This window comes from Orbicella faveolata, unplaced genomic scaffold (assembly GCF_042242905.1).
Source record: "Orbicella faveolata isolate gen_17 unplaced genomic scaffold, um_ofav_v1 contig_24, whole genome shotgun sequence".
Taxonomy (NCBI): domain Eukaryota; kingdom Metazoa; phylum Cnidaria; class Anthozoa; order Scleractinia; family Merulinidae; genus Orbicella; species Orbicella faveolata.
Window position 1 is genome coordinate 23,322,955 of NW_028301552.1, and position 8,923 is coordinate 23,331,877.

At 38.0% G+C, this 8,923-nt stretch overlaps 1 protein-coding gene across 1 annotated transcript in view; it reads right to left on the bottom strand.

Moving 5' to 3' along the window:
- Nucleotides 1-6,884, bottom strand: part of LOC110059022 (octopamine receptor beta-2R-like) — a 33,271-nt gene extending 26,387 nt beyond the window's left edge. Inside the window, exon 1 of the mRNA XM_089292865.1 lies at nucleotides 6,770-6,884. The gene's annotated coding sequence lies outside the window, so the exon portion shown is untranslated. The remainder of the gene's footprint in view (nucleotides 1-6,769) is intronic.
- Between the last annotated feature and the right edge of the window lie 2,039 nt (nucleotides 6,885-8,923).

Here is an 8,923-nt window from a genome sequence, read left to right on the forward strand (position 1 = left end):
AGAAAAAATCAACACAAAAGAGCTGTTTCAACGGGTAACAAGAACTCGCTAGGTCGCAGTATTGTATGCCACACGACCACGAAATGCTCAAGAGGGTTTCAGTATAACCGAAACGGCGCAATTTTAAATTTCGACAAAATTTTTAAATCGACTACATCCAGTATTACGGATACAGCTGATTTGTCTCATTTTTCTATCGCCTGTTTAAGGCTTGAAAAAAATACAGTCTTGATTGATACTATTGGGCCCTGAACAAGTGCAGCAGGTCAAGAGATAATTCACTCTTATCGCAGACAAGACAACAAGTACACGGAAAGTATAAAAGTTCACTGACTCGATAGACAGTGGCGTTGAAATGCGTTGATGACAAAAATTGAAATTCCGACTGTCGAAGCGACGAATCCCCTTTACGAAAAACCCACTGACCTTTCATATGGCTACCATGTACAAATTCAAACGAGTGTTTCAAGGCAAAAGTGGGTTCCATTATAAGTTTTCGCAACTTTGTACGCGATCGCGGGAATTTCAAATACTACTGAAAATTAGACATAATTATGCAAACGTTTTGGTCTTCTGAGCCACGGCATTGGCTAGCGTTGTTCCGGAGCTTGGACTCAACGGAAGCAAATGAAATTCCTGCTAATAATAGGAACCATTCACTTAAATTAAGTCCTCTAAACGCACTGAGCTCTGTTATCGACATTTTTGTGCAAAAGCAACATGAGCTTACCTTAAAAGAGGCCAATATCGGAGATTCGATAAAGTAGATAAAGTGTAAATTGTAGGATTGGTAACCGCCAACACTAAAACGGTAATTAGTTTCGCTGCAGTATGCAGTGTGCTTTTGTCCAATTTTAATCTACAGTGTATTCTTGACGCCGGGAAAGGTCTTAAAGTATTCACTGCTTTCTTTGCAACTGCAAGTGCAACAAAAATCTTCAAGATAAAGACACTGGAAATCCAGATCTCTATCGATAGGACGCCCTTTCGTGGTAAACAAATCACGCTGACCGGTGTTACTACTTAGAATACCCCTATTCAAAAACTAAGCTGCATTATCGTTGACTTCTCTATGACAAACTAAATGTTTAATTAAACGTTTTGCATTTCAGCGATAAATCAAAGATTCCAGCTTTAAGTGAAACCTTATCATCGTCGCTTGATGTTCACATAAGGGAGTACAGACGCTAAACTCAGAACTACTGACAGCTGAAATAAACGGACAAAAAATGCAGTCTATGAGTAACCGCGCCAATGACGGTTTTACTGGGAATAAAAATTGAAATACAATGTCTCTTACCACACCGACTTAGTTTAAGATACGAATATCCAAAGCAAAACTAGTCGTTAGCAGTCCCTTGCGTTTTCTTAAAAATGTAAATATTGGTTAATTACTCTCTATAAAACGATTCAGTTTGTCTCATCAGATTGACCACATACAGTGTGATATTTCTTAGAAAGGCAATTCTAATGTTAGCCTAAGGACTTTGAAAGGAGCTCATTTCTACCATGTGGTTATTTGCTATTTTCTACTTTTTTCGTCATCTGTCTACATCTTTTTGCATTTCTGATGTATGTTAGGAAAAAGAGAGATCCCACAGTTAGAAGCTATGGCCATACGTACCTCTCAAAAGGAATGGGCAGGTAACAAAATAATTAATAGCAAATATTAAAATGCACATAGCTTATCTAAGTGTTTATTTTTAAGTGTTTTATTTTTCCGCGTTAATTTGCGAACAGTAGAATGAAAACATCGGAAGAACATGTCGTTGAAAAGAGCAGGGCAAACAAAATTTAAAACACATCTGCATACAGACTATCCTTTTTTATTTGAGTTTGACGTATGGAAATTTTAAAACGTCTCCTGAGAGGTTTTATCGATAATTATCGGACCTCATGGGAAGCACTAGACAGATTAAGAGAGAGCCAGGGAGAAAAAGTGAAATCAACAAACATTTCTCAGGGAGCTATGTTGGTGTGATTGGGACAGAGAGAGGGACGAAAATGAACACAAGCCATGCGAGAGGTACACTATTCACTTCACTAGCCATGACTATAATGGTAAAAAGCATAGATGCTTAGATACCTACACTTCCTTTTGACAAACTGCAAGTAAACTACAAGAAATCACGAACTTGACTGGAACAGTTGTGCTGAGAAAGGTCCTGTTCCATTTTTACGAAATACTGCTTTATTACCTCGATAGAATAGCAAAGGAAGTTGAGTCAGTTTCCAGTCTCACTAAATCTGACTACGGCATCATTAATATGTCCTATAAGCTTTGAAATGGAGGGCAAAATTTATGTAAAACAATTTCATTTATTGGTTAGTTGATAAGATAACATCCATACTACGGAAAGTGAGTTCACTGTCTGAGCAGCTTTCTGTACAGACTTTTCCCTATAGTTTAGCTTTAATTATGAATATATATGATAATTATGATATATAAAGGGAAATTAGCTTGCAGTTAAGATGCTTTAAATTCATATTGAACGCTGAAGAGAATATGGGAAAAGGCACAAATTTTCAATATTATTGACAGTGCCTAATTTAGACATAAAGGGGTTCATGCAAATTGGTGAACAGGATCACACTTCATTTATCGTCGAAAAGGATCCTTATAACGTGAGGAAAACGTTCATTTTAAAAATACCTCCCCTGCAAATAACATGTAAGTGATTGAGAGAAAAACTGATGCTCTGTAGAAATCAAGTACACTTTTGAAACCAAACATGTAAATTTTTTGCACAAACTAAACACCAAATACCAGTTTTGAACTGAAACTGCGATGTAATATAACATTTAATGAGAAATAAGTAGATTCTAACAGCTGAGTCGCATGACAATTTTTGAACTAAAGCCGTAAGTTACCTGTGAATTGCTAGCTTAAACCTTGGAAAGAGAAATGAAGTAAAGGCGCAGCCGAATTTTAAACGATGCCTCTGACCACTTTTTCTTCGTTTCGTTTTTGCCAATATACTATTTTTTAAACTGTCTCGTGAGAAACTAAACCGGTAAATGGCTATGATGCGGCCGAGTGTGTCCATGATAACCGGATCGAGTTCGTAATAACGTGGCTTAAAGATGGTGCGTGCTAAATACATAAGTCTTTTGCCCAAATTAGGATGATGTAAAAAATAGGATTTCAACAAACGCTATTGGGATCGAAAAAGAAAACTGGCGGTAACTATACTATTTTCACAGAAAAGTTTTCAGAGATGAGCTTTAATTCTCAAACTGAAAAATGCTGAATTCAGCGATCAGATGCCTCAGACTTCGCGTTTACATACAGAAAAGCAACAATAATTTTGATAATTTACAAGAGTTTTTCTCCGGAAGACACGCATAACAAGAATGTACGCCAGCAGGCTTACCGTGTTTATGCCCAGTTAACTCACCACCCAGTGACTGCCAAAGATTTTACCAGGCTGGAGAAATTTTCAAATTCTCAGATGTAGCTTCTCTTTCTGATGTTATTGCATCGAGTTTATTGAAGACAATTTGCTGTAAGAGAGCTACTGATGGATTCTGCTAAATCGGCAAAAAACTCTGCTCACTCGTTCAGATGACAAGTTGACGGAGCTGTTTTGTTTTTGCACATAGGTGCACAGAAAAAACTGTCCGAATTTAAAATACAGCACCATCTGACAGTTTTGAATATAACATAAACAGGACGTGTCCGTCCGAAGATTGTTCACGTTGTTTGATTTATTACAACGAGGAATCGTTGTCATAATATTTCACCTCTATTTCATAGTTATAGTCATACAGTTAAATCAAAACAAGTGGACAGCTTACATATCAAGGCTAAGGTTTTCAACAATGTTAACAATCCTCGGATTCGTCTTGTTTATTTTAAATCGGGATTTTAAGTAACTAGCTAACGCCTTGCTGACAACAAAAAGCTCAGAAAGCGCTTAAAAACTTGTAGTTTAAGGCAAGCGTGAAACGAGTCGCTGTATCAGCTCTTGTGAGCTTATATAGCGACCATTCCGTGATCCGTTCCTCTTTGCACCTACCGTTTGCGACTGCTGCTGAATAAGAGATATCCATACGTTATTGGTGTTATGCCAGACGAGCGACAACTCCTGTTCATGCTGTGAAGAAATTTCTTTGCGGATTTTTATGGGTTTGTACCAATCAGAACGCACGAGGAATCTCACTTATTTTACGGTAAGGTCATCATATATTAAATTCTGTTAAAGCAGGCGTCTACAGCCCCGGCCGGGCAAACAAAAAGATTCATTCTTAGATGGCAAATAATTATAATCACTATGGTAAATCACTGCTCACGGCTATTCTTCAAATCACTTTCAAACGGGAAAAATTTATATAGCCTGCAAAAAATGCAGGGAAAATTGTTCTTAAATTAAAAAAAGAAACTAGTTTGAAATATTCATATCCCACCTGATTTTGACCACAGAACTGATGAGCTGTAATAAGAAGGGAGCTGCAATCACAGTGCTTAAACAAACAATACCTTGATAAATGCAACTTTGAATATTTTGAATATTCCTTTTATACGTATTTCAAACTAGGAAACAATCTCTTTATCTATTTGAAAATAGGTAAAGAGGTTGTCAACTCAAAAATAGTAGAGGCAAAAACAATTGCGTGACTTGTATAGAGCAACCCGCTCCTAGCCACGTAATTGTTTAGTCTCCCATTAGATTAAAATGCGAATGTTACTGTTTAGAAGGTGGTAATTGTTACTACTTGTTGAACTCAAAACGTTCTGGTATTTTTTCATTGCAGTCTTTTACAGAGAACATGGTGAACCAGTTTAAGGTGAATGAGAAAAAGATGATAACACATTTTGTTGTTTATTTAGAAACGGAATTCCGAAGCACAGGTTTCAACGATGAATAAGTCATCTGGCGTGTCCATGTCGGTCCATCAGCAGTCTTTCAACAAGATGCACCTGGCTGAACTGGTGTCTTGGTGTATCGTTAACGGCCTTGTAGCCATTTTAGCCATCTTCGGCAACTCTCTAGTCATAGCAGCCTTTATCTGTTTTAAGAAGCTTAGAACGCGCACCACCTACTTTGTGGTTGGACTTGCAGCTGCTGACATCCTGGTGGGCCTTTTGTCGATACCATTCTGGACGGCGACTTTGGTCTCAATTTGGCTTGAGAGTGTGTCCTGGATGAGTAATTCATTGTTGTACAGAGCGTTTATCACCCCGGATGTCGTCTCTGGCATCGCTTCCATTCTCCATTTGCTGCTGATAAGCTTGGAGAGGTTGTACGCTATTGGCTGGCCCGTCAGGCACCGAGTGTCTTCGAGGCGTTCTTACTTGTTATCAGCATCCATGGCATGATGTATCACGCTCGGTGCAGCAGCTATGTTTGTTCCAGACAAGAATCTCACCCATTTTTCACGATTTCTGGTGTTACAGCTTTGCTTTTTCATTCCCTTGACATAGATCTGCATCACAAATGTCATAATTGGGCTTATCGTGAAGCGTCGCGTCGCGACATTCCCCACTAAGGACAGTAAGCCTTTTTAAAGTGAAAAATAGATCTCCACAGCAAGGCCGGTATTCATTAGCGAAAAACGTCCACAAAAAAGCTAGAGATTTTAATCACATTGTGGAAGTGTAAGGCTTGTCAAACTCGTGGACTTTGTAGCTGGAGTTGGATATCGAGGGGCTTGGTTGTTCACTTGGTTAACTTTAGCGCAGGTTCCCTTTTTCACCCAAGACCAATAAGAAAAATAAGAGTAGACCTGATTTGTATTTGTAGCAACAAAATTCAAAAAAGTGTAAGTGAGAACAAAAAGAAATGAGATCATAGTGATCAGAGCCCGGCTGTTGGCTCGATTATTTATAAACAGTTGATAAACAGTGATTGGCTCTTGATCATGGACATAATTGTTTGTTCCAAACGATTGGAAGAAAGAAACATGAAATGTCGATCAGCCGGTCAATCTGCAAACTTCAAAAGCAATTATGAAATAAAGGAAAATGGTAGCCTAACTTGAAAATAACTTTTTCAAATTGGCAAACTTAAACAATTGCCACCATGATATTTTGGCTAAGAAGACACATCCGTAATGTATTTCGCTGCGACGGGTGACTAGTTTGCTTTTACTCAATCCGCTATTTGCTTTCAATGGAAACTGAATTATTCTATTTCCTCCTTGTTTGATGCCAGCTCTGGTCTGAGAATCTGATCAATTCACAAAGGACTCCGGTGAGGTAAATTTTATTTTTTCAAGAATTGTTGTCATTAAGAATTCAAGGCGCCAAGCTGACATGCAACACGACGTGTGTTACTCTGACCCTCTCTCAGCCAATCAACAGGTAGCAACTGCTGTTACTCTCAAGCGTTAAACGGCGGTCACAAGTTTTCACTTTAGCAGACACTGGATTTAGCGAATTTAGTGGTATCGATTTTATTAAAGTATCCTTAAACAGTTTTAGTCGAGATTGCCAAAATCAGTTTAAAGATTTAATAAACCTCGTTTGTAGTCGGCAAACCGAATGAAAACTTAACTACTATAAAAGTGCAGGCAGAAGTCCAATCCAGTAGAATCATCATATGTGCGGATAGTTTTTAAATTTATTGTAGGACTTTCACAGTAGAAGTCTGTACGGTGCTGGGGCCCACCAATCCCTTATTCTTCTTATTCCAAAATGAACGAGGAAGATTAACATTCCCTTCAAATTGATAAAAGTATCTCAAATTAAAATATTAAGGAGTCCATTACTTTATTATTATTTCTTTTTGGTATTGCACATGGACGTAATTAATCTCATAAACCTTACCACGAATTCAGTTACTGGGTACTGCTAACAAGTAATGCGCCATCCATTCCTGATTACGACGAAAACCGTCTTCCTGTAAGGTATGTTGAAAATTGGTTATAGGTCAGTTACGAAGAAATTCTAAGTGAATACAATCAATGCAAAATATACTTGATTTGCTTTCTGACTCCACTCCAGTGGTCAAAGAACTCTATTGGTTCCCTGTGAAATCACACAATGACGTGCTCTTTTACTTTAGCTAATCGCTAAGGAGCCCGCTCAGAACTACATTTTGTTTCACCTAATGGCGACGAATCAATTGTTTGCTGCGCTCTTAAGCAAACGACTTTTTCGTAGTTTATTTTCTATTTTTGAGTTGGGAGGTATAATCAAAACCTTAATAACTGGCCCCGCGGGAAACAGTGAGTTTTGTTTCTCCTCGACCTCAATTAAAGAACATTGAGGGTCTCGGGGAAATAAAACTCACAGTTTCCCTTAGGGCCAATCATTAAGTACTTATTGTTTACCCAACTTTGTCATTGAATTAGCTTACGTGCCGTTTACAAACCATTCGTAAAAAAATCTAACGAGCGAACGAGCGAGTAACTCATGTACTAGACAAAGATGTATTAAAGAACAGATTTATTTCGAACTACTTTACGTTAGTTGCATTTAGTTCACCAGTTACGTTCTCCAGAAGTGTTTTTCCGGTGTGAAATTTCGTGCAAAGTTTAAAGTTGTACTACAAAAACAATTTCTGTCAGTCGTTGCGAAATCAGTCGAAATCAGACTCTTCTACCGTAAATTGAGTAGCAGATAGCGAGGAAATTCGTAAAGTGTACTCCACCGAAATTCTGTCAAATGCAGCAATGATCAGTGAGGTAAACTCGACTGAAATTGACTCATTTTTTACTTAAAATTGTACAGAGAGAGACACACAGGTTTACGCGCCATTACAGCGCCGAGCTACAAAGAGCCAAACAAACTCTCACAACTTCAAAAAACTCAATTAAATCTACTTACAGTGAATTTCCTTGCCATTTAGAGGTGAATCGTCTATGAAGTGTAAAAAGGGCGAAAGATTGACGATTACCGCTAATTCGTTCACGAAAATAGATCAACTCGACGGATTCCGTCCGCTGTGGCGGTCCGGATGACAAAATTACGCCTGCTACAAGAACCAATCAGATTCCAGGAATTGTTGAATTTCGCCCGCTCACGAGCTGAGAAAAAGATAAAATTCATTACTGCATTCTTGAAACGACTAGCGGTTAAAATATTCAAATAATCAATTCATTAACGAAATCTTGAGGGGTACACTTCGCTTGGTTTGACTCACAAATGTTGACATTGTTGTGAGATTTGATGTCTTCGTAAAGAACTTTCTAAGTTTCTTTTGAGATAAGATAAGATAACTTTATTATAACTTAGTTTATAATTCACACATTGTCTTTTGTTATCCACTGACCTATATTTATCTTACAACGCGTGTGAATAGTAAACTAATTGAAAGTGGGAGGAGGGCCTGATGAAGCGGGGCAAATGAATTGAATTGATCGATTAGTAAGGGATTTATACATATAAATCCCTTTTGTAAGGGAATTACGCAGATTATGTATTGTGGTCTATGAAATGTTGTGGTTTGCAATTAATACAAGCTCTTTCTGACGAAATCAAATACGTTAACTACTTCAGTATGTCACGATAGGGTTTGAGTGACTGTAACTTTCAGATTAATTATGTAATATTAGACACCCGCTGTGCTAACCATTCAAATTGTAAGGCCACGCATTAGAGCTTACCAGTTTCCCCAGTGAATTAATTCTTCTAATTACAGCATTGTCAACTTGGAATCGACAACATGGTTCGCATTATCGAAAACATGGCACTACGGTATTCCTATACATTAACCCTTTTCTTGACAACTTGTCTGGAATTTGGTTCCGCCGAACAACTTCGTATGCAGTGTGTTGGAGCTGTCGGTACTTTGCTCTTCATAAAATCTTTTAGCTGTTTCTGTCGAGTTTCACTTCATACGTTTTGGCCTACTTGACAGACTGACAAAACCAACGACGCGTGCAACCGCTTCTTGTCAACATCAGACAAGGCAAAGAAAACAGCGTGCAATCCAAACAACCTTGTGTTATTCAAATGACTTAGTCTTCGAGTCAAATC